The sequence below is a fragment of the Periplaneta americana genome, chromosome 15 (assembly GCF_040183065.1).
Source record: "Periplaneta americana isolate PAMFEO1 chromosome 15, P.americana_PAMFEO1_priV1, whole genome shotgun sequence".
NCBI classification, from domain to species: Eukaryota; Metazoa; Arthropoda; class Insecta; order Blattodea; family Blattidae; genus Periplaneta; species Periplaneta americana.
The window spans coordinates 183,854,963-183,881,616 of NC_091131.1; the positions used below are offsets into that span (position 1 = coordinate 183,854,963).

A 26,654-nucleotide genomic window follows, 5' to 3' on the forward strand; every position below is an offset into this window, starting at 1 on the left:
TGATTTATATTTCATATATTAAATTATTTAATTTTAAAAACAAAAGTACTATAAATCATTAAATCTCAAGTACAGTATCACCAGTCTGTTTAAATATTCCCGCTGTTGTGTAACTTTCACATCTCAGTTCCTCGAGCGGCAGCAACAAGGCACTGATTCTCAAATTTAAAATATTATTTTGTTCCTATGTGTTAGGGTGGTTGCTATGACAATGACTGAGACATTTCCCCCCGCACTTCTATATTCTTCAAAAAATGGGTGTTGCTGTGACGAACACGTATTTGGTCTTCGGCCCAGTCGATGCGCTTTCTATAATGGATGACACGGAGATTTACGACTACTTGTCTGTCCAGCAACATGGCCCATCCTAAAGAAAACTTTCCTTAAAATTCTGCTTTGTCAAGTCTTCTTTCTATATAGGTCCTATTATGTTTTATGATTTTAATTTTTGTGCTGCTATCTTCACTCCTTTCATTTTTTATTCTTCTGGCTACAATTTTACTGTACCTCATAGGAAAATTCCACTAAAAATTAATACTATAAAAGCAATGGAAAGAAAGTTTGATGTTCTGAACACAGCCTTGTTAGTGTAAGTTATGAATGAATTTTTACCTTTCCTCAGTACCTCAGTCTGTTTTTCATTGTTTTTTATGTCAGTTCTCGACTCTCGCTATTCAGTTGTGATAATTTTTAAAATATAATTTATTTTACTTATTACTTTATTAGGTGAAGACATTAAGTGCGTTTCAGTTTTTAATAAATCTCTAATAAGTGTGTTAGGAACTGAACTACTATGTAAGTTTTTGTATTGTTATGTTGCAATGTCAAAATGAATCCATTCAATCACACAGTATATACATTAATTCAAACCTCTTTTAATCGCTGGTGTGAGCAGGATAAGAGTTATCTATTGTTTCTAGACAGAACTCAACCAATTTTAGACATAAACTGTAAAAAGTTAAACTCACAAGCTGGTGAATCATACGAACTTAATTTTAAAACTTCATGGTACTGCAAGCATCAGTGAGTGGTAGTGTGGGAGCCACTACATTGAAATACTATTTTGTTTAATTTCTATTACTATTACTATTTTGTTTAGATTTGCATACTATTTTGTTAGTCATGCCTACTATTGGAGTTAAAAGACGTGTGGAATGAAACCAGATTCAGTGATTTTTCTAAAATAATGTTAGTCATGCTCTACAAAAACATGAAAATTCAGCAGAACATTTAAAGTGCGTGCTGCAGTTCAAACATTTACAGAAGAATGTGAACACTATTGGGAATGTTCTGAAAGAAAATGCTAGGCTATTGTTAGTGCAGTATATTGAAAATGTTCGTGTAAACAGACATGTTATGCGGTCAGTCATCAATGCTGCTTTGTATTTAAGCAAGCAGGAATTATCATTTCGGGGCCATGACGAAAGCGCTTCTTCGCTTACTCGTGGAAATTTCAGATACTGCACCATGCTAGAATTTTGAACGTAGAGAAAAGTAGAAGTGAATTCTCAGGGAGGAAGTACAGACTGACTGCTGCTACAGTGGAAAAAGTGATGTAGAACATGATCGTAATTACAAGATATTGTTCTTTGAGATCCTTGACATCATCATGCAGAACGATAAAAGATTTGGGGATTTAGAAAAACTTTGTTTCTTCAGAAAACGTATTGTGTGTCTTTCTCGTGTTAAATTTACATTACCTCGTTAACATGTTTCAGCCTGTTATCGGCCATCTTCTGAACTGGTTGTAGCTGGTCTTAGCACCTTTTGTTTGTGTTTCCTGTGGGGGTGTGTTTGTGTAGTGTAGTGTGGAGTCAAAGAGTGTGTGTGTTCTGAAATTGAGTTGTGTGTTGAGAATTTCATTTGGATGTGTTTTTGTGTGCCTATATATTTCGTATTGTTTTAGTGTGTTTAGTTTCTGGCTTTTTAGTTAAATGTGTAGAATTTACATGTGTTCATGTCTCTGTAGGTGTGGTTAGCATTTGTGATGTGTTCTGCATATGTGGAAGTGTTTTGTAGTTTTGTTATGGCTGTGATGTGTTCTTTGTAACATGTTTGAAGTGACTGCCTGTCTGTCCTATGTAGAAGTTGTTGCAGGTGTTGCAGTTTATATTACACTACACAAACACACCCCCACAGGAAACAAACAAAAGGTGCCAAGACCAGCTACAACCAGTTCTGAAGATGACTGATAACAGGCTGAAACCTGTTAACGAGGTAATGTAAATTTAAATGAGAAAGACACATAATATGTTTTCCGAAGTGATATAGTGTTAAAAGTTGTGTAATCAAGATGTATAACTTCGTTTTGTCAGCCTGGCTGATGCTTCCAAATTTGACACTTATAGTAGAAACTTTCCACATGATCCACTTTCTTCACTGCAAGCTAGCTATTTCAGCATATTAAAAAAAAGACGCAGGTTCTGAAAACTAAACTTGAGCTTTTGTACCAGAATAGTGAATAAAGGAATATATCAGTTAAGAAAGTGCTAGACTTCTTCATGACAACGATGTCAACAAAGATGTATTTGGAGAAGTGTATAAGTTAAATTCCCTCATTTTAATACTACCATCTACTAGCGTATCCGTCGAGAGGAGCTCCTTGTATTTAAAACGAATAAAAACAAAACTGAGAAACTCAATGTCACAGAAGAGACTGTCAGTGTTAGGTTAGGAGGGAATATTTCGCTCCAAAAAGATGTGTTGGACAAGAGATTGGAATCACAGCCCTTTCATGAGAACGTTATTAGCAGGTTCCAGCCCTGAAGGAATGGAGGATCAACTTAGTGTACAAAAGATAGGTAAGCAATAAGCATATCTTAATTTACATGTACCGTTAAGTGCACTGATAGCTGGCAGAAATAAATACAATGAAATCACTTTCCACGATTGAATATAATGGAAATTTATGGGAGGGAATTACTTTAGTTGCATAGAGTTCCGATTATTATCAATGCAACTAGCTACATGGGCTTTGAAAACCTTGCAATAATTTTGTGCTTCACCTACTTTTTCAGGCACGAGCTGCTACTGATTCACAGTGATGCCATAATGTGCCAGGAACTATCGAAATGTGCATTGTTCTTCTACCTGTGAAGACATTTATTATTTTGCAGCACTCAGTCTGAGCTGGAGACGAATGTAAGATTTATTTAGTCCAACTCTTGTCTCTCATTTTTCTTGTGATCATACCATGTAACAGACACGGGCATATGGGTCTCAAATAAGCCAACGTGCTTCGCAATGCTCATTCAATATGATGTCAGCATTATAAGCCCCTTGTTGGCACTGCGGGCAGTATCAATGTGCTTTGGTGAATGTCTTGTATTTATTCATCTCTCTAAGCATTCTATTTTTAAGGTGTTTAAAATGCTGATGAAATAAATATAATAAAATATTTCAGTGGTGTTACGAAATAAGCTTATATTTAGTTTGTCTTTTAATTTATGAGCTGTCTAATATTCAGAATTAGGCTTTTTAGTATTTCACCATGTCCTGGAACTTGAGATTTGGAACATTCAAGAACTAGATACAGGTTTCAACATCAGGGCAGATAGGTTGGGCTCATTATACCAGGCTAACCCGGACAACTGAGCCTGGCATAACTGCCCAACAAAGTAAGCCACCCTATCTGCCCTGATGATGGAACCTGTATGTATTTCCAAAATGTTGGAGATGTCAAGTTCCAAGACATGGTGAAATACCCAGAAGCACCTAATTCTGCTCACAGTCACCATGAAAGCCTGAAAACTCAAGTGTATGGTAGGCCTACTTATTTTACACAGGTCTAAGGCTCTAGTACAGTTTTTCTACCACGTCTGTATTTTTTTGGTTCAAATGCCATCCTCAACTGAAAACAGTAAAGTCTAAGTAATATTTTGAATTATCTTTATTGTCCTGCTCCAGAATTTTATATTAATTTATTGTCTCTCGATTACAGACACTCAAATTTAATTTGAGCAAATATTTACTGATTAAAAAATGAGCAGAATTGAAGAAAATAATTTAATTAACTTTATGTTACACCGAGTGTAGGATGCTTTTGCACTGGGATGAAAGTGGAGATGAGCAAGGACTGGGTTTGGGTTGAGTTAATTCTTGACCTTGAATTACGAAAGTAGGATAAGTTGTGTCGTCATATCAGCCAGCCTGTACAGTTATGCTGCACATATATTATGTTGATGTGGAGCTGCACTACAGCTCTGCATTGGTAAGCTACCCCTTTTAGGTATACATAACTACGACTTTTCAGATACAGGATTTGTTATGAACAGTAACATCCTAATCTTCGATGTCAGTGTCAATGCCTCTATACAATATTTCTTTACTGCCGAACTCCCTCCACACACGTGTATACTGATCCGCTGTTTGCTCTGGACTGAGAAATTGAAATGTGTTGAATTCCATTACTACTTGCATCCCACTTGGTCTAATCACTTGCTTGGGTCACGTAATCCCGTAGCTCATCATCAATTCATTTTGCCTTAATATTACCTCCATTCCACCAATTCAGTCGACACTAAGTGATCTCGTTAAATAACAGACTCACAAGCTGCCAGAAAGGAAAAAGAAAGTGTATGCATTTTATCTTTCCACGTTTGTATGTGGAAAGTTGCACTGTGTGTACTGCATTTTCGGCATTGCCTCCAATAGCGTGAAAAGAAAAAAATATGTGCACATAATTATAATCAATCAGCCGGAGTGTAAACAAACTCACATCCCAGCACACGAGTCCCTTTTCCTACTCCATTTACGCCGGTTATCACCAGCTGTGTTAAATTGCATTCCAAATTTTAGGCGGTGTTTACAAGTCTTTCAGAACTTTCGAAAGAATTCCAGGAATTTTCAAGTAATTCACTGATTCGATTATCGAAGTTTCTTGCAGTATTGTAGGTTTACAGAGACATCTTTTTGTGAAAGAGAACATTTTCAGAGAAAATGAACTCTCAATCTCTCATGGAATCCACTCATTCAGGAATAAGACGAATTTAATTGCGTCAATCTGTATCATGGGATATCTCACTTTATTTTTATTAAATCTACATACATAAACTTCAACAAACAAAATTCGATAACACAATCCCAAGGGAAAAAATGGAACTCTCTGCATCAAAATCCACAGTTAATTCCTGATTTACCACGAAAATCGTCTGTAGCTGCATTTAGATTGGCAACAGGCCATGATTCGCTAAACACCTGCATAGAATTGGAATATATCAGTCTCCTAACTGCCCATTGTGCAACTCAAACCAAGAAATGGATTCGGAACACCTCATAATCTGTGCTTCATTGGCTGGTCATGATAATATCTTTGAAAAATATTGGACTGCAAGAGGTCAAATGACTTTATTGTCAAACGCCTGGCATTAGAAAACAACAACAACTTTATTTTTGTTCTAAAGTGAGACAAAGAGCCCTTAAAACTTCACCATCGTCGATTAAAGTTTTACCATTTATTGTTCCACATTTCTGAAATTTTCTAGGAACAAGAGGGGCCCATGTGGTGGGAAGGCATTGACGCCGACAACGACCTGCAGCCCATGGGGTGAGACCCTTTAACTAACCCAGTCGAACATCAGGATTCCAGACAATGGAATTAATGATGGTGGACTAAACGTTTTGCCAACAAGGTAAGACCTTGCGGCTTTCATCTTCTTTATTACGTCAAATAATTGAATTAGCATGAACTATTACTCCAGAAATATTCCTGGTCCGCATTGCAGTAGCAGGAACCTGAGGGTTTAAGATTATTTACCTCTAGAAATATAAGGCTTTGGCTTTGAGAAATATTAATGTTAAATTATTGCATGTTCATACCATCTTGAACGGGCAATTCTTCTTAATTCTTGAAATTAGTTAGTAGAGATTTCTTGATAGTTTCTGCGTTCAAATTGTGTGAAAATATGTTGATTTTAACGACGATGAAACAGTATGTTCTTCCTTATAGGGGTTTGTGTCTTTCGGGGTTTAGGCAACACCAAGACTCAAGGGGCTTTAGTAGCACAATCAAAATTATCCCATGCATACCTGTGTGCCTTCCACTCCATACGAATATAAAACTTGAAGTTAAAACTTTTTTTTTTTTTTCAGAATTCTATCAATCCTATAGTTATTACTTTAATAAATTATATTCAGTTCATGAGTTTTCTTTGTATTTGTTTCACAACTTCTCTTATCACTGCATAAATAAATAATATTGAAGTGTTAGTTTGCTTAAGGCCTGATGTCCCTACATTATACTGTACATTGTTTCTTTTTTTCTTTTTTGGAATGTTTTCGATACTTTTAAATATTTTGAAAAATTCAGTGTGATAGAAATGGAGAATATTATTTTTTAAACATTTCTATGCCTGAATTAAAAATAAAATTTAAAATTTTGGGGCTCCCAGGGGTGAAAATTGTTCCTAAATTTTGATTTTCTGTGAAGACTTGATTCGGGAATTTTGGATCCCGAGAATGATTATGTGACCATTTTTTTTTTTTTTTTTTCAATTTTTTAAAACATAAATTCAGGTCTGAAGGGATTAATTTTGATAGAAGTTTAACTTTATCTTGTTCCTGTTTCGCATCTAGTTATTGCACAAACTAAAAATTAATTAATAGTATTTGTGAACTTAAAAATTATGTCGTTCTAATAATCTTATTATTAATGTAGAAGAACTTCACGTTTATTTCTTAGCATGTATTCTATGCATCTAATGTCTTCTCACTTCACTTTAAGTGATTCGGATTCCGCACATTGTGGATAGATGGCAGGACTCTGACCCATTTTCTAGACTTGTGTCTAGCGCCTAACCCATCAAAAGCTTCCACTTGAGTAAGTAGTTATAATTTCACTCACCAGGTGGCAGTGGTGTTAATACAAAAAACCAAGGTCGGTGAACTGTCGGTCGCTATCACTCTCACAGGTCCCTTCATAACAGCATTTAAAGAGACAGTCAAGAGGGTTGTAAATCTGTGACGTCACCACGGCAACATTGTCAACCCTCAGCTTGCACTTTCTAACAATAACCAAGTGATTTAAAGACCTATATATATATTTGTTTGGGTTACATACACACTGGAGGAGTAAAGGCTTAGAGGTAGAACTCTCACTTCAATATCCCATCTTTTTTTTTTTTTAATTCAATGATCATTTACTTTCCAAATTCTCATAGCAATATAAAAACTACTGTGAATGCTTCATTGTACCTACTTGCTTTTGTATCTCTAATCTTTGTAGAATATTTCAGTCCAATTTTAAAGAACGTTATTAACGAATACACATTGCTCAATAGGTAGCCTATATTTAATTTATTTTACATGGCAATTTCTGTTTCCGAGCCTCAAAATATTAATTATATTACTGATGAACGACAGAATTTAAATTACGCATGTAAAATGTATTAAATTTCTCTTAATAACAGTGGAATAGAGTGTGTACTAAAACTAATTGATAATTAATTTTATACAGGATTGTAAAATGAAATTTTGTAAATTAACCTATTTTAGTGAAATGGTTGAGGATGGATTGCAATAGCAGCGGAGAGTAAAAGTATCCCAATTTTAACACTGATTGTACAAATACAACAATTTATTTTAAGAATGTTTCACAAAATTTGAACTGACTCAAATAGTCTTGTGAAGGCCGCGATGAGCAGCTCTGCAGCCATTGCTTCTGCTTCATACGGTTTCTTCTTTTGACGTCCTGTTTTCTTCTATTTAGGTAACGAATTCTAAAAAATGTTCGTGCTCTACTAAATAACTTTAGTAATTCCAGGTCTTCATTTGGAAACTTTGTCCTCAAAAATCTAATTAAGCGGCCTATGACATTCTTTTTTCTCTTGACTGATTTTTTATGAAATTTTCTAAATATAACTTCACACTCTTCAATGGTTGCCATCCACTGAGGAGAGGGATGAACCAGTCCAACACGTGTAACGACCTCTATTCATCCTGGAGATTGTTGACTGGAATTAGCATTCGAAACAGCACTTCTGTTGTTACATTTTCTAGCAATATAACCAGCAACATATGTGAGCAATTCTACTTCTTCCCTTTCCATTAGCTCTGTTGTGTCAATTCTATCATCAGTATCCACTTCTAATGAGTTTATTTTCTCAAGGATTTCGTTCACGCTTTCATGAGAAATGTCCACGAGATCCTGAAAAACTTGCTTTGTTATTATTGTTCCACCTGAATCTTCTACTGGGGCACTTGTAGGGTGGGGCAGGCGACGTCCTAATATTAATAGGTGCAAGAGATTTTTCACTTCCACGGTCAGATGATTATTATAAAAATGTCCCATCCCACGAATTTGGGAAAATAGGTTCTCCAGAGCATCCTGATTGAGTTTCCTGGTCATTATAGAATCAATTCCTTTTCTTTTAAATCGCTATACAACCGTTTCAAGCCCTAAATAGTGGTAAGGAAGCCATTCTGAAAAGGTAGAAGAGTATTTTTGCCTCTGACTCTCAGTTCTACTGTTTCCTACATTCCTTCTCTACTTGCTCCTTGTGGGATCTTTCGGAATTCCCGAATTCATTACATCTGTGAAGTCATTTGTGAATTGAAAAATTCATGAACTTACTCAGTTTCGGGTAACAAATATTTAATCAGCGCAGCAGTGAGATGCGAAAAAAGTTCCATGGCTGGTGCAACTCTTTGGCTGTCATTCTCTTGCATGGTAAAGTGACCCCAATGTAATTTCGGGAATAGCTGCAACTCCTAAGAATCAGATTTAATAATCCGTTCAATTACATTTTTTTCTATAATTGTCTTTCAATTGAAACCCACCATCAATAAAATGGTTCCTTAATAACTTAATCAGGTGGGGCAAATATTTTCTTCCAAAGCAGGATTTGAAAAGCAGGTCTGATTTACATTTATTTGTAACTCATTCCACAGTCTTCTGTTGCCGCCACCCAGATCAGAAACTATTGCAACTACTCTGAAACCTGCCACTTCAATTTCTATTATAATTTCGAACAGTAGCTCTCTGTCCATTGTTTTATCGAAATCATAACAGATGGGCTGCTTCCACCCACCTGTCAATCCTCGGATCATTACGATTTGAGCACTTCTGTGAGGGCCCAATATCGAATCATCCTCTTGGTCGTAACAAATGACACCATTGACACTCTACTCATCAAATAGTAACACTGATAACTTATCCATTTCGCTCAAAGACAGTCCCTGCTCTTTTAAAATTTTCAGTACCGGTGTAAGAATACCAGGAGAAAAGGGCAATTTTTTTGTCCAACGCTGCAGGGTAGCAATGCTTGGTAGAGGAATTCCCACCTGTGATCTCAAATGATTGTACAGTTTATCACTAATTGCTCTCTGAGCTAATGCAGGGATTATGTCTTGTTCTTCCCTTCTTTGCTTCCTTTTCCCGCTATTAAGCATTTTTATTTGCCCTGGAGTGAATACTTTAGCTAATCTAAAAAAACCAGTCGAAAACACTCTGAAAGAAGAAAAAATAAATTTGACTTTGAACTAGCTCAATTTTATTACTATTATCAAAGGAGGAAAATTGTTCGTCATGTAATATCTTCTTCTAATTCAGTTGAATGTAAACTCAATACCTCAACTGTTTCCGATTATTTTAATAACCAGTTTGGATCTACAAATGATATTCTAATGGAAAGATATAACCTATATGTTGATCTTGATAACTTAGACCAAGAAAGTATACTAATAACAGATACTGACATCATCAAAGCTTGTAGGAGTATACGCATTGATACTGCCCCGGGAGAGGATGGAGTAAGGATGAAAGTTATAAGATAACTTAAAATATATAAAGCAATTTCTTATCTCGCTACCTACATGCTTCGTTGGGGTTATGTCCCACTCCCTCTCAAGCATGGTCGAACAATTTTAATTTTTAAGAATGGTGACCCAGCCGAAGTTAAAAACTGGCGCCCAATCACAATTTTCTCCTTAATCTGCCGAATTGTTGAAAGAATAAATGACACCAAATTTAAAATGTTTCTCTGCCTTAATGCCAACTGACGACGATGTATGGCCACTCCAGGAGCTTACATTAATTCATCGATTTTGAATGGTTGTTTAACTGATTCCAAATTGAAACATAAAGATTGTACAGTAGTATTCTTGGATATAACACTAGCTTTTGATAATATTTCTCATGCTCACATAGAACAGATTCTTCATACTTTCCCTGTTCCTTCTAAATTGAAAAATCTCATCATTGCTTTGCTTAAGGGCAATACAACTAGTGTTTCCATAAAAAGAACATCTTAAACAGGACAAATCTCAATGCAAAAATTAGTTGCACAAGGTGCTCCTCTTTCTCGTATTCTCTTCAATATGGCACTAGATTTTCTTTTAAAAGAATTAAGTGAAAAGCAAGTTGTAGAAGAATATGGTTAAGATATCATTCCTAACTTTGAAAACATATCAGTGCTAGCTTTTGCTGATGATTTAATTCTTATAAGTCAAAATGATAGTGCTGCAAAACATTTGACAATGTTAGTCAAGAACTCACTTGCAAAAATTGGACTGCAGATTGATACTGATAAAAGTAAAGTCATTTCTCTTCACCAAGGTCAACTCTCTTCTCAGCCTTTAAGTTAATAGATGGATCTATAATATCCTGTCTGACTTCTAATGAAAACATCAAATATTTGGGAATCACTTTTCATGATCAAATTAAATTTAATCCTACAGAAATTATTAATAAATTGACAAATAGTCTCAACCACCTAGTGTCATCACCTTTGCTCATTCCTGATCAAAAACTGAACATTTTAAACCAATATATTTGGCCTCAGCTTATCTATCCATTTCAATGTGCACCATTAAAGGATCTTAAATTAAAATTTCTTAATGATATTGATAAACTTATCCGTAGTTCTGTCAAGGAAATCGTTGGCTTACCGACAGATGTACCGGATGCAATGTTATATGCACCTCGAAATTTGAGAGGACTTGGAATTTTTAAAGCACAGTGGGAAGCTTTTCTCCAACATCTACGTTGAATCAATGCCGTCATGCGTTCGTTCATTCTAACGTTGACCGTAATCAAATACACGGAGCTTGTATTTGTCTAACTTCAACGTACTTCACCGCAATGTAACATAATGCAAACGAACGTCGATCGTAATCCCGGCCTTAAGGATAGATTGAAGTAACGTCGTGTTCAAGAGTGCTCCCGGAGAATTGTTATACTGATAAAAATCAAGTAACAAGACTGCAAAACATAACTGCATCATAAAATGTACGTTATATCATATCCTCAGAAAACTTAAATACGTAGGCCCTACATATTTTTCAAATGAAAGAACAAGCCCTAAATAAGGCTTAAATATCATCATCATCTTCCTAACAAGTATTAGGCCAAGTGGCCTGTTACAGTCTCAAACTAGAATTTTCAGTCCATCTCTTCTTTGGACGGCCTAGAGATCTTTTGCCATATGGATGGTAATGAAACAGTGCTTTTGGAATTCTGCATTGATTCATTCGTTCGAGATGACCCTTCCACTGAAGTTGATATTTGCTGATGAACTGTATAATGGGTTCTATTTGAAGTTCTTGCATTATGTCATTTTTTTATGATCCCAGCGAGTATATCCAGCTGTTGCTCTCATAAACCTCATCTCACTTGCTGTTATTCTACTGACATCTTTATTCTTCACAGTCCACGCTTCACTACCATAGCTTAATATTGGCTGTGCTAAGGTTCTATACAAGCCTATTCTTGTGTGTCGTATACTTTATGAATTAGATGAAAACTTTGGGAGGAACGAGAGTAGAAAATTTTTTGAAAGTATTCGAAACTTTAAAACAGGTTTCCAACCAAGAACTACTATGTGTAAAAATAAAGAAGGAACCCTTGTTGCCGGAGAACAAGAAATACTAAAATTATGGGTAGAACATTTTAATGATTTGTTAAACGAGGCCAGGGAAGATAAACCCACATCAAATTTGATCTATTTTGGACCTGATCCTCTTGTTCCCCCTCCAACTATCTTCATGGTAAATGATGTAATTAGAAGGATGAAGAATAACCGAGCCCCAGGAGAAGATTCTATTAACATGGAATTAATAAAACATGGTGGCAGAGCTTTATGGAAACATATCTATAATTTGATTCTTGATATTTGGCAGCTTGAACAAATGCCTAATGATTGGAATGTAGCCATTATATGTCCTATACACAAAAAAGGCAGTAAATTGGAATGTAATAACTATAGAGGAATCTCACTTTTAAATGTCACCTATAAAATTTTTACCAATATTTTATCTAAATATATTGAACCATACGCTGAATCAGCTCTTGGCGATTACCAATGTGGCTTTCGTAAAGGAAGATCCACGACTGATCAGGTTTTTTCCTTACGTATGATTTTAGAGAAATTTTATGAATTTAACTTACCGTTACACCAGTTGTATATTGATTTTAAACAAGCATTTGATACAATAAATAGGAATTATATATTTGATGCAATGGCAGAATTTGGAATCCCTAGAAAGTTAATTGCCTTAACCAAGATGACCTTAATGAATACACAAAATAAAGTTAAAATACAGAATAAATTATCAGAAAAGTTCATAACTCATAATGGAATTAGACAGGGTGACTCCTTATCAACACTCTTATTTAATATTGGTCTAGAGCGAGTTATTAGAAAGATTGCCATTAATCCAGGGGGAACCATATTTAATAGAATGTTTCAATACTTTGCTTTTGCTGATGATGTAGCTGTATTTGCACGGAATGTGTCATCCTTAGATGATGTCCTCAAACAGATACATAATGAGACAAATGCTTCAAATTTAAATATTAACAGAACAAAGACAAAGTATATGAATAACATAACCACGAGAGACAATACTGTAAAAACTGTTGTCTTAAATGAGGTTACTTTTGAGAAAGTGTCAAGGTTCCGATATCTCGGCTCGATAGTCACCGAGGATAACAACATATTAACTGAGATCAAGAATAAAATAGCCATTGGAAATCGAAGCCTCAGAGCATTAGATAAAATTATAAGAACCAGATATATCTCCAAAAAAATGAAGGTGAGGATTTATAAAACAATTATTAAACCTACAGTGACTTTTGGAAGCGAAACCTGGACTCTACCTGAACGAGCAATAACCATCTTAAATACGTGGGAAAGGAAAATTTTAAGAAAAATTTATGGCCCTATTTATGATAAGGGAGAGTGGAGAATTAGGACCAATTCTGAACTACAAAAACTATATAAAGATTCAAGTATTGTCACTGATATAAAAATTAGACAGCTGGAGTGGCTGGGCCACATAATCAGAATGGACAATAATAATATTCCTAAAAGATTACTAGATGCCACGCTAAGTGGTAAAAGAAGAGCAGGAAGACCAAAACTACGATGGTTGGATGATGTTCAGGATGATCTAGTTAAAGCAGGAATTAAGAGATGGAGACGGAGAGCCCTAGAGAGGGAAGATTGGGCAGCATTTCTTAAGGAGGTCAAGGCTAAACTAAAAGGGCTGTATGACCACAGATGATGATGATGTTTCTTGTGTGTCTTTGTACTACTGAAGGTTTCTTGATTTTATTAATGATCCCCATTGTTTTATTATATTTACATATTTTTTCAGCAATATCTACTTCATCATAAGGTGATAGTGTATAGCCAAGGTAAGGTATTTACTCTTTCTATTATTTTATTATTCAAACAGATTTTACTTGGTACAGGTAATTTCCCACAAAATGACATGATTTTCGATTTTTCAATATTAATTTCCATGTTATATTTTTCACTGACCATATTTAAATTGTGTACTGAATATTGTAAATCATCCTCAGTTGATGCCATGAGAACTAAATCATCAGCGAAAAGTAAAACATCAAGCTGCAAATTTCGATTAATTGGAATAAATCCATGGCGTGTCTGTCGCCAATCTTGAATGATTCTATATATATATATATATATATATATATATATATATATATATATATATAATAAACAGAAGTGGTGAAAGGCCACAGCCTTGTCGTACTCCACTATAAATGGGTCACCACTGTGAAAGTTTATTGTTGCTTCGAATTGCTATGATGGTTGTTTTATATACAGGATGCGGCATTTAACGTTTCCTATTTTCAAACCCCCATAACTTATATAGTTTACAAGTAAATTACAAGAAATTAATCAGTTTACAACCATTATAATCTTGGAATTACAGTACATCTTATGTTTTGAAAATAATGTCTTTAAGATGTCCTTCATTGGCGTCAATGCATTGTTGCAATCTTTCCTGAACACCGGTCATTACTCGCCGCAATGTTTCAGGTGTAACATCAGCAATTTCTTCACGAATCGCGGTTTTAAGGTCCTTGATGTCATTAAGGATACGACCGTAGACCTTACTCTTAAGATACCCCCACAAAAAGAAGTCTGGTGCAGTGAGATCAGGAGAAACAGAGGGCCACTGAATGTCACCTAATCTGGAGATAAGTCGCCCAGGGAAAGCAGCACGAAGTGTGTTCATTGAAACACGTGCTGTTTGGGATGTGGCTCCATCCTGTTGGAACCACAGGCGCTGAATGTTCCAGTTACGCCGCACGGAACGATACGGACTTCTCTGCAGAGCCGTTCTCACACGTTCGACATTATCAGGAGTCCGCGCTGTTTTCTGACGAACTCGAGCTTTGTTTTGAACCGATCCCGTTTCACGCCACTGACGCACCCACACACATTATTTTTCGTGATGGTGCAACTCCACGTTGATTATCACCAAAAATCCGCCTAAACTCGCGCTGGATAGCAACAATTGACTTGGTTGAAACAAACTGTTCAACACAGAAAATGCGCTGTTGCACCGGCCAACGTTCCATGGTTAACTAAAGGCTTTGCTACACTGAATCCCTGTGTTGGGATGTGGCTAACTAAATCCAAGGCTTTGCTACACCGAATCCCTGTGTTTGCAAACATGTTTTACCAACAATGTGAACAGAATCGCCAACTTAAAATGGGAAACGTTAAATGCCACACCCTGTATATTGTACATATTTTGTATAATCTGTTGAGGCACTTGATCATCTGCCAAAATCTGAAGTAATTTATTCCGATTAACTTTATCAAAAGCCTTTTTAAAGTCAATGAATGCCATATGCGTTTCTAGATTAAATTCTCTATGTTTCTCAACCAGTAATTTCAATGCGAAATATCCATCACAACAGGACTTTCCTCGACGAAAACCATTTTGTTCCTCACTGATAATATTGTCGTAATGCTTATTGAGTTTGTTTTTCAAAATATTTGCATAAATTTTATATCCTGCGTTCAATAAACTTATTCCTGTATAGTTATCTGTAATTTTCAAATCTCCTCTCTTATGTATAGGGATTACAATAGATTTAGTCCAGCTTTCTGGAAATCCTTGTCCCTCCCATATCAAATTTTAAAATCTCAAAAATCTTTGTAGAAATTTATGGCTAACATATTTAAATAATTCACTATTTATTAAATCTTCTCTTGGACATTTATTGTTTTTCAAGACTCTTTGTAGTTCATTCATAGAAATTAACTTCATTAAAGGATTAGTTGAAAATGGAAGCATGAGAGATTGTGTTGATGTAGACCATAGTAGTTGAAAATACTGTAACCAATTGTCCTGAGAAATAACATTTATTCTTAGATTATCTTTTACTTAACAATTTAATTTCTTAAGAATTTTATAAGTCTGTGGTTGAGGCCGAGTAATATCATTTTCTAAGTATGCCACAAAGTTTATCCAATTCTGTCTATGTTTTTTTCGAACTTCTCTCTTTGCGATTGCCCATTTCTTACGATAATCAATTTGATCTTCTTCTTTCTTGGTTGAGATATATTTATTGAATGCTTGTCTTTTATCAGCAATTATCTTGCTTATGTCATCATCCCACTGTCGCAAGCCTTTCTTTCTAAGCCACACCTTTTTTTGTCCCAAACTTTCTTTGGTGGCTTGTGTTAAAATTTGTTTCATATTCAACCATTCATCTTCAACATTATCAAGAAGGGGTAATTGATCTACAAGAATAGCCATTCTATTTCGGTAGAGATTAGCAATACTAAAATCTCTAAGTAAACTGACTTTGAAGAGTAAATTATTTTTCATATGCGTTTTCTTTCCCAACCATCTTGGTTTTAAACGTACTGAGCTAATTAGTAGATAATGATCTGTTTCTAATTCCTGGCCTCTAAAAACTCGGGCATCCATAACCATGTCTGATAAACGAAAATTACATTTGATATAATCGATGATAGATTTTGAATCCCTGGCTTCCCATGTATGCTTATGACTTTCTTTATGTTCGAACATTGTATTCATGATTTTGAGTTGATTATACATCACAAAATCAATTAATCTATTACCATTATTATTACATGTGTCTTCACCATGAGTACCTATAAATTGTTCAATTTTTATATTTCCACTCTAGCATTAAAATCTCCCATGATTAAAAGCATATCTGATTTGTTAACTTTACTGACAATTTTTTGTAAGTTAGTATAAAATTCTTCATTTTCTTCTTCTTTCCCTTCTACTGGAGCATAGATGCCAATAACTGTAAGATAACCTCTTTGCAATTTTAATCGTAATTGAATCAATCGTTCATTCCAGTAATAATAATTATTAATAATTATCTACAACATGCCTGAAACTTTTATGTATCATTATCATGATTCCAGCTCTGGCCCTACTCAACACCAGAATAGAATTGAAGGTAGTTTTCAGTTTCTTTAGATCCTTTCAATTTCTTTTTAGTTTCCGAAATTACTGCTATTGATATATTCTTTTTGGCTAAAATATCATCTAATTGATCTTCCTTGTGTGAAATACCCTGTACATTCCAAATTCCAAATTTTAAAATATTTTCTTTTTTCCATGTCTTGTCCTTGTTCTTGCCTGAGTCGTCATCGTTATAATCCATCCTTGTCATCCGAGGCTTCTGTTGAGACTTAAAAGCAATGTGAAAATGACGCGCAATGGGTTGCTAGCCCAGAGAGGTGCAATTGGTGGCTTAAATATAAAATATGATAATGACGATATTTAAATTTCCTTGCGGCCAATTGACTACATTTAAAATCAGGTCGAAAGTTCTCAACACAAGTATTATCAGTTTTTTTACCTACAACTTCTACTCACTGAACTGTGCTCACTGGCGCTAGTTCCATTTTTTTATTCTCTATGGAATTCGCGTTCATCGTTCAATGCATAACAATGCTGTCTTCAACAATGCAAATGACATATTGGACCGCCATTATGAGTTTTGATTTCATATAAAGCAAGCAAAGATAGCGCTTTATGGAGTGTACGTTTATTGAGGAGCTCGGTTCGATTCCCATGGGACAACTACGATAAAGCTCTTCCTACTGAGGTAAGCTTTCTAAGTTACATTACGATTCCTGCTTGAGAACGGCAACAATAAGTAGGGAATAAAAACATTTACGTTTTGTAGCGTCAATGGCGTTTCTAAGAATAAAATAATATGTATATTATTGGAGGTTGATAATTAAGCCTCGATCGGACAGGCACATTTAAAATCACAACCAAACACACGATGCAATTTAAAAATGACTGAGACAGAGAGGTTTTGTGGTTTTAATACATTACATTATTTTATGACCATCCTTCCTTATCAATAAATACAAACAAAATAAATCTTATATTGCAGTGCTTCTAAAAGATAGGAATTCTGTGAATCATAAATTGTATTTAAATCGTTGCTTACATAGTATAATCACGTGAGCAATGATTTAATAGTACCGGTTCTTTAAATTTTGAGAATACTGCAAAATGAATACTAAGTCACGAAAATATGAATCAATAAAAACATTAAATATCATCAATAATGATTGTTATAGTATAATCGTAATATTAGAAAATAAATATTAATAATTATCATATTCCATTATTAATATCATTAATACTATTAAAGATCTAAAAAAATATATAGTATTTATCAGTTTCATATCTGGATTCTCTGCCTATTTATCCATGAAAACAAATTATCGAAATAGGCTAAATGCAGAAGGAGAAATGAGGCTACAGCTTCCCGCCCTAAAACCAAATAATTATACATAAAATTTGTTGTTGTTGTTTTCTAATGCCAGGCACTTGACAATAAAGTCATTTGACCTCTTGCACTCCAATATTTTTCAAAGATATTATTATGGCCAGCCACTGAAGCACAGATTTTGAGGTTCCGAATCCATTTCTTGGTTTGAGTTGTACAATGGGCAGTTAGGGGACTGATATATTCCAATTCTATGCAGGTGTTTGGCCAAACAATCATGGGCTGTTGCCAATCTAAATGCAGCTACAGACGATTTTCGTGGTAAATCGGGAATTAACTGTGGATTTTGATGCAGAGAGTTCCATTTTTTCCCTTGGGATTGTGTTATCAAATTTTGTTTGTTAAAGTCTAAGTATGTAGATTTAATAAATCTTTTCACAGAGTAATACATGGATTTAGTAACAGGTCTGTAAGTAGCAGTGCTGCCCTTCTCTGCTAAAGCATCTGCATTCTCGTTTCCCAGAATTCCACAATCGGATGGTATCCATTGGAATACAATTCTTTTATTGAGTGATATTAATTGAGAGAGCATTTTAGTTATTTCTGCTGTTTGAGATGAAGGTGTGTGTTTAAAGACTATTGATAGAATAGCTGCTTTGGAGTCTGACAATATAACTACATTCTTAAATTTATTGATGTGGCATAGAAGATTCCTGAGACTTTCACTTATTGCAATGATTTCACCATCAAAACTTGTTGTTCCATATCCAAGAGATCTATAAAGTGAGAAGAGAGAGCACGTAACACCTGCACCGGCACCTTGTTCTCTGGAGATCAAGGATCCGTTGGTGTATAAATGAAGCCAGTTTTGTGGAGGGTACCTAATATTAATTGCCTCTAAAGACAATTGTTTCAGCATTTCAGTGTTTACTTCTGATTTCAGTATTTCTTCTGTTAAATTTAGATTATATTCTATATTTAATAGAGTTAAAGGGTTTGGTTTAATTTGTAAGTTTTCTTTTAAATTCGGGATATTGATTTTCTGTTTTAATTCTTGAACAATGGATATGAAACTTTTTTAAGTTTTCAATCTACATAGAGGACTGTATGAATGCCAATTGTTTCCTGGTAATCTGATAAGTTTTTCATATTGAATCAGTGCTTTTTCTTCTATTGTCATTTTGATGCTGTTAATATTAGTGAGGAATCTCATAGAATCTATTGGTGTTGTGTTGATTCCACCAGTAATGAGTCTGAGAGCTTGGTTTTGAACATACTCTATTTCGTTTATGAAAGGTGAAGTAATTAAAATTTCTCCGAAGTATGTCAGCACTGGCTGTATAAACATTTTGTATGTAATGTTCAAAGTATTCCTAGAGCATCCCCATTTCTTTCCTGCTAGTCTTTTTAAAAGGGAGAATCTTTTACGAGCTTTTTCAGAAAAGTATTTCAAATGGTTGCTCCATGTTAACTTACTATCGAAAATAACTCCAAGATATTTGGATTCGTAAGTCCTAGGAAGGTGTTGGCCATTGTATTGGATATTGAATACAAAAAATTTGTAGCCTTTAAAAAGAAACATATTAATCCCACTCAACAGGGCAATTAAGTACCAGTACCAGATTTTATATAATTGCCTATGTTAATTATTAAATACTATTAAAATGTATTAACATTTGCATCGTAATAATTATTTTGTTCGAGTAAACTGAAAATGCAAGTTTTTAGAGAAAGTAATGTGCATTATTAACATAATTAGTTTCAATTCTATAGTTACACCCACGTCAATAAATGTGTAATAATAATAATAATAATAATAATAATAATAATAATAATAATGATAATAATAATAATTATTATTATTATTATTATTATTATTATTATTATTATTATTATTATTATTATTACTATTCTAATAATAATGAAACTTCGAAATCCTCCCATTCCACACATGAGACTGTTATCTGATTTGAGTTGTATTTTTTTTCCAACATTTAGGCCCGTCATTGCTCCGGACGCACCACAGCCTTAAGCTTATTGTGCTACCTATGTTTTATAATATAATACCGATTCATCAGCCCTGTTAACTTGATTAAGGTATACAGTTCAGATATAGAACTCGGTTCAAAATCTTTTGGTTCTAGAGAATCTTTCCCAAAGGTAAGGTATGGTATCTTCTGCGAGCCTATGCATCGCAGAAGCAAGTAATGTTCTGGGCTGTTTCAGCCTCCTTCCCGCAGAATCTACAGTGTAGGTTACCTTGAAGTAGGCGCATTAAATTAAGATGCTTTTTCACAGGTGCATGACCTGTGAGAAAAGCTGTGACTGTTCTCAGCTGAAATCTGTTACATTGTAGTAATATTTCAGCTCTTTTGTTGCTTGGTCTAATAATAAATTGTTTCCCATGATTGATACCTGGTGTCTTAATCCAGGTTTAGTAGTGTTGAACCTTGGACCATTTTTTAATTGCTTCTCTGACAGAACGACTAGATATTCTGTTACAATATATTTTGAAGCCACTCCTTGTCTTGCATGTTCGTCACCTTTTTCGTTTCCCTGGTACCCAGATGAGTTTAACCTCATTCTGTTCTGCCAGGATCGAAATTATATTGAGGCAGTTAAGAACCAGTCCTGAAGTAACAATATGGCATTTAAAGCCATAAGGGCAGCCTGGCTATTCGAGAATATAAGAATCTGCTTTCCTATATAAGCTCTTCTTATATTTTCAAGAACGCATTGCATAATGGCGTATATCTGTGTTTGAAAAACAGTGGCATATTTACCCAAGGGGAAGCTTAAGCTAACCATTGGTCTGATGCCATAGACTCCTGATCCAGTTCCTAAGTCTGTGTACCTCAGAGACTTCTCAGGAGATGTTGGAGTTTTGTTTTTCCATAGTTCAGAGTCAATGATGACTGAAATTCTTTGTATAATGTCGAACAGGATTAATATGGTCTGATTCCATGCACAGTATGTCATCTGCCATAAATCTCTTGAATTCCAGCAAACCCAACTCTACATCTGAGAATATCAGTTGCTTAGAATGTTGCAGTCTCGCTTCCTCCATTCCTACTGTGTCTAATGGAGTCAAGTTTAAGAGTGCTTCCATAGCTGCAGTGGGAGTCGTTTTCATAGCTCCCATTATAGCCATGCAGGCTGTTCTTTGAATTCTGCATAGCTTGATTTTGGAGTTGTTTTGAAGAACTTTTTTCCACCAAACGAGAGCTCATAGGTTATAGATGGTCTGATTATTCTAGTGTAGAGCCAGTGAATCATACTAGGCCTTAGTCCCAATTTTTTTCCATACGTGCGTCTAACAGTTTCAAAAACTGTATTTGCTCGTGTTATTATTTTTAAATGTTGATTCCAGTCTACCTTAGAGTCAAAAATCACCCCTAAATATTTGACTTCCTCAACCATTTTGAGTTTTTCACCTTTAAGAAATAAGGTCCTAATCCCTTCAAATTTCTTTATCTGGTGAAAGGTACTAAGGCTGTTTTATGAGGACTGATCTTAAGACCTTCTCTCTCAGCCCATGTTGTTACCTTATTTAGGGCCACTTGCATAAGTTCCCTAATGGTATTCATGAATTTTCCCCGAACTATGATGGCCATATCATCAGCATAGTCCATAATATCAAATCCTAGATTACTGACTTCATCCAGTAATCCATTTGCAACTAAATTTCACAGGATGGGTGATAATACACCTCCCTGTGGACATCCACTCATGTCCTTTGCAGCTAAATTGCTGCCCATGAGGGTTGTATGTACCACTCTGCCTTTCAAGATGGGCTCAATCCATCTGATACAGGTTTCATCTATACCATGTTTCTTTGCAGTTGTAAAAGCTTTAAAGGAGGTAATGTCAAAGGCGCCTTCAGTATCAATGAAGGCACCTAGTGCCACCTCCTTTGCTTTAATTGTCTTTTCCAGTTTTCGTGAAACCTGAAAAAGTGCAGTGTCTATTGATCTGCTAAACCAGGTCAGCTTGGTATCAGGATGACGTTGACAGACAACTGCCATCTTGATACCCGCAATAAGACACAGTCTGCTCCGCAGTGAAGCTCTTGTGGTTTTTGGGATGTTGTTTGACGGAAGTAGAGGTGCTAGAATCCGAGTGGGGCCTTTTAAATCTCCCACTGGGTCCCGCTATTTCTTTTCCTTTTGGAGAGGTATTCTTGCGCGGTTTTTCAACTGTTTAAGTACCTTCTTTCATTTTTTTATTTTTCAGGAGTTTTTTCCTTTGAGCTCCTGAAAGCTTCCGGACTGCAGTCAATGCCTGCAGCCAAGGACTCGACAGCCTTTTCTGAGGAAGTACTGCCAAGTCTGCCGAAGTGGCTCCTTGGTCAGTTTCAGTTAGTTTGATTTCTGTATTTGTGTTCATTTAGATCCCACGAGTGTGGGGGGATTAAACAGTCCACACTGGCAGAGCCCTCTTTGCCAGTGCAAGGCTGTTTACTCCGAGAGGTCGCCAGTTTCTCGGAGATTCCATTAGTGACACATCCCATGTGCCATGCACCCCATCGGCACGGAAACGCGTAACACTTTAGGGTTGGGGAGTTTGTTCATAGTCTGTTATTTGATATTCAGAGACAGGCCCAGTGATTTCGCACTATTCCCAGTGCAGGTCCTCGGCTATCCACCACCTGCTGGCACGTCCGATACCCACTCAAGGTTGGGCTTTTAGGGGTTTGAGGATAATTAATATCTGCCAGGGACCCCCCACCCCAACTGTTACCTACTAATGTAACCTTGTCAGTGAAGACATTGTGTCTCTACAATGGTATGTTACAATTTTGAAGTTATTTTCAATGATATATGTACGTTTTTCCTCCTGAGTGTGGTGAAGAAGTGCCAATGATTAATAATAATAATAATAATAATAATAATAATAATAATAATAATAATAATAATAAAAATGGACTACAAGAATTCTAAGTTTGTACAATATGTTAAAAGTGATCGGAAATGGAAAAAGTTTGACAAACACAGGCATAATGCATTACAATAAGTTTACAGTTATTATTAAATTTAATTCAAATTCAAGTAACTGTTATGAAAATCTTCACCTATCTCTAATTTAACAGGAATATATTGTGTGAATGAACAACTGCTACGAAATGTTTGTAATTTTTCATCCACGTTATGAACTCACAATATCAAAGGCCTTAAAGGTGGCCACAGGTCCCTTAATAACAACTAAATTGACATGAACTCATCTTTCTTCTTTGGAGCTACTATTATCGAAGTGATCTCAACATTGACAGCAATTGAAATATTTTGAATTCCACAACTGCTTGTATCCCACTTGGTCTGATCACTTGTTTGGGTCACATAACCCTTTCATTTTGCCTTAATAACCTCTCCATTCCACTAATTCAGTTGATGAGTGACCTCGTTAAATAACAGACATATAAGTTGCGGGAAAGAAAAAAAAATGCATCGGCCTACAGTTTCTCTTTCCTCATTCAAATGTGGAAAGTTACACTGTGTACTGCATTTTCGACACTACTTCCAAGAGCGTTGAAAGAAAAAATATATGCTAATATAATCAGTGAGCCGGAGTGTAATCAAACTCACTTCCTCAGCACACAAGTCCCTTTCCCTATTCTATCTACGCCTGTTATCACTAGCTGTGTTAAATTAAATTCCAAGCTTTCCGAAAATTTTATAGACGGCTTTTACAAGTCTTTCAGAACTTTCGAAACAATTCCAGGACTCTACATGTAATTCGCTGATTCGATCATCAAAGTTTCTTGCAGTATTTTAGGTCTATAGGGAGATCTATCTGTGACAGAGAAAATTTTCAGAGAAAGTGAACTCTGAATGTAACATAGAATCCACTCATTCAGGAATAAGATTAATTTAATGCATCAATCTTTATTTTTGTTGGAAAGTGAGCCAAATTACGGCATTTATAGCCCTTAAAACTTCACCATTGTCGATTAAAATGTTACCATTTATTATTCCACTTTCTGAAATGTTCTGGGAACAGCAGGAGCCCATGCAGTGACACCGAGAATGACATGCAGCCCATGGAGTGAGACTAACCCGGCCGAACAGAAGTAATGATGGTGGACTAAACATTTCGCCAGCAAGGTAAGACCTTGCGGCTTTTATCTTCTTTATTAGGTCAAATAATTGAATTAGCATGAACTATTACTCCAACAATATTCATGATCCGCATTGCAATAGCAGCAAACTGAGGGTTTAATATTGTTTACCTCTAGAAATATAAGGTTTTTGCTTTGAGAAATATTCATGTTAAATTATTGCATTTTCATAATGTCTTCAACGGGCATTTCTCCTTAATTCTTGAAGTTAGTTTGTAGAGATTTTTGATAACTTGCATGCAGTAGCCTAAGTTCTTCCTTATAGGGTTTTGTGTCTTTTGGAGTTTCGGCAATACCAGCGGCCTATTCCACAAAGGTATGGTGTTGTACATTACAAATAAATTCTCTAGTAAGTAGTGAACGTACTAGAGTTTCTATTCCACAAAAGACTCCTCTACAGTAGTATTTTACCACTCCATACTTACAAATTACCAATGAAGTTTCCTGATTATGTTCCACAAAAGTACTAGTATATTTAACTTACTAGTGAATTGTCAAGTATTAGGAGACTAATACATTACATGTACTAATGCGATTTAATTATATTTATTTCATAATATTAAGATATATTTTGATAAATATGTGCTATAGAATATCTTCTTTTCTTGCTCCTATTTCCTTCAAAAGAAACAATTTCATCTCCTTTGACGCCATTTCAATAACTTTGCAGTGTTTGTAATTTCGCAACAATTAAGTTTGAGGGTGAAGATCGTTATTATAGTAAAGGAGAAGAAATAGGCGGGTTTTTGGTCTTGTGCGGAAACTACTCACTCCACACTTTCCCCAGCGGTTTATGTCCTGAACAAAGAGACCTTCCTGTCGCTGCTAGTTGTTGACAAGTGCTCGTCTGTGATATTACTATGTTAGAGCTTGTTCGAAAAAATATATCATAATAACACAATAAACAGTATTTTGAAATACTAATTATCCAGGCAATCACTGTCATGTCTCAGTGGAGCCCTGATATCAGAAGTCATGCTAAAGGCGTTATTTATCAAGTTTGTTGTTTCTTGAAAGAACTTAAAGTTTGTGACGACATTAAAAGTGTCAACACAGACAGCCACTGCGAAGGAGTGTGGTGTATCTCTACATCAGTTAAGAGAATCTGTACAGAACAATTTTTAGTCATATTTATTGTGTTATTTCTTTTGTTAAGCTAAGCCATTCTTAAGTGTGCTTCTAATACATAAGTATTTTTTATTATGATACTCGTTCATGTTATATTTTTTACACACAGAAACATATATTACTTTTTTGCACTTTAATTCTTAATTTCCTCATGATTCACAAAGTCGACAACTGTATAAACTTTATTTAGTAGTTACTATTTCAATACAATATTCTGAAAACACATAAAAACAAAATACTAATAATTGTGTGTAATGCTAAATATTTGATTTCTCGTATTACGTTCACATTACATGATGATAATTATTACATTTGTGAAATGGCTAACTTGCAAAATATTATAAATGATAATATAATCTAAAGTCTGATTAGTGTAATATGTTACTATTCAGCGATGTATGCAAAGGAGGAACTGGCCACCATAACCCATTATCTCCTGGCTTAGTTACCTCATTAGTGATGCCTCATTGTTGTCACTTATGAGTTTGAGACCTGTGTTTGGATAGTTGACTAAACAAAACAACAATATTCAGTAAATCAGGTATTTGCAATTACTAGAAATCACGTTATTATTTCATTTGTTCTTTTAAGTTTTCCTATAATGCAAAAAGTGTGAATGGAGGAGTAAGTTATTTGGCACAGGACCATACACCCAGCAGGTTCTGAGGTGTATAGAGTCGGGGTAGTGAATGAGGGGTTCGCCATTCCCGCCTATTTCTTCTGTCCCTAGTACAGTGCTAATATGGGAAACTATCGAACTATCAAGGAGCATTATGTGTGGATCACAGAGGAACATGATGATAATAAGGAAGTAAATTTTTCATTATTAAAGAAGTAAACTAAAATAAATAACATTGCAGTGTTACGAAATTCATAGAATCTACGAATCTTTGCTCTATAACCAACCTTAAAATACATTACAATTAAAGAGGCAAACATAACTGAATTCGATTAATGAAATACGAAGATAACCAGTTGCTTCATGTTATGACATAGTATGTTTATTGATATGACTCATTAGTAGCGGTTCATTGGTAATGTACAATACACTTTAATTCTTTCGTGGAACAGAAAGATATAACTCCATACTTTACAACATCTTTCATCAGTAATTTGTAATGTACAAAACCATATCTTTGTGGAATAGCCCCAGGTGTTACAAACCACGTACAAAAGTGTCAACCACAGATATATGAGTATGTACAGATATGGAAAACAAATTTGGAGCTCTCTTATTGTATAAGTTTTGCTTACAGCACACTGCGCATGTGCAGTAAACAAGAGCCCCTGTATATACTCGTATGCTACTTGTGGACAGTCGTGCGAAATTGTTGGCTACATACAGGTGGACTCCCAACAAGACTCGCTCCAAGAAAGAATTTTGAGAAGAATAAGTACTCAGTGCATATGAGAATG

At 35.2% G+C, this 26,654-nt stretch overlaps 1 long non-coding RNA gene across 1 annotated transcript in view; it reads left to right on the forward strand.

The window, feature by feature from the left end:
- Nucleotides 1-26,654, forward strand: part of LOC138715572 (uncharacterized) — a 94,257-nt gene that overhangs the window by 18,812 nt on the left and 48,791 nt on the right. The window contains exon 5 of the long non-coding RNA XR_011336471.1: nt 23,993-24,096. This is a non-coding gene — a long non-coding RNA (uncharacterized lncRNA). The remainder of the gene's footprint in view (nt 1-23,992; nt 24,097-26,654) is intronic.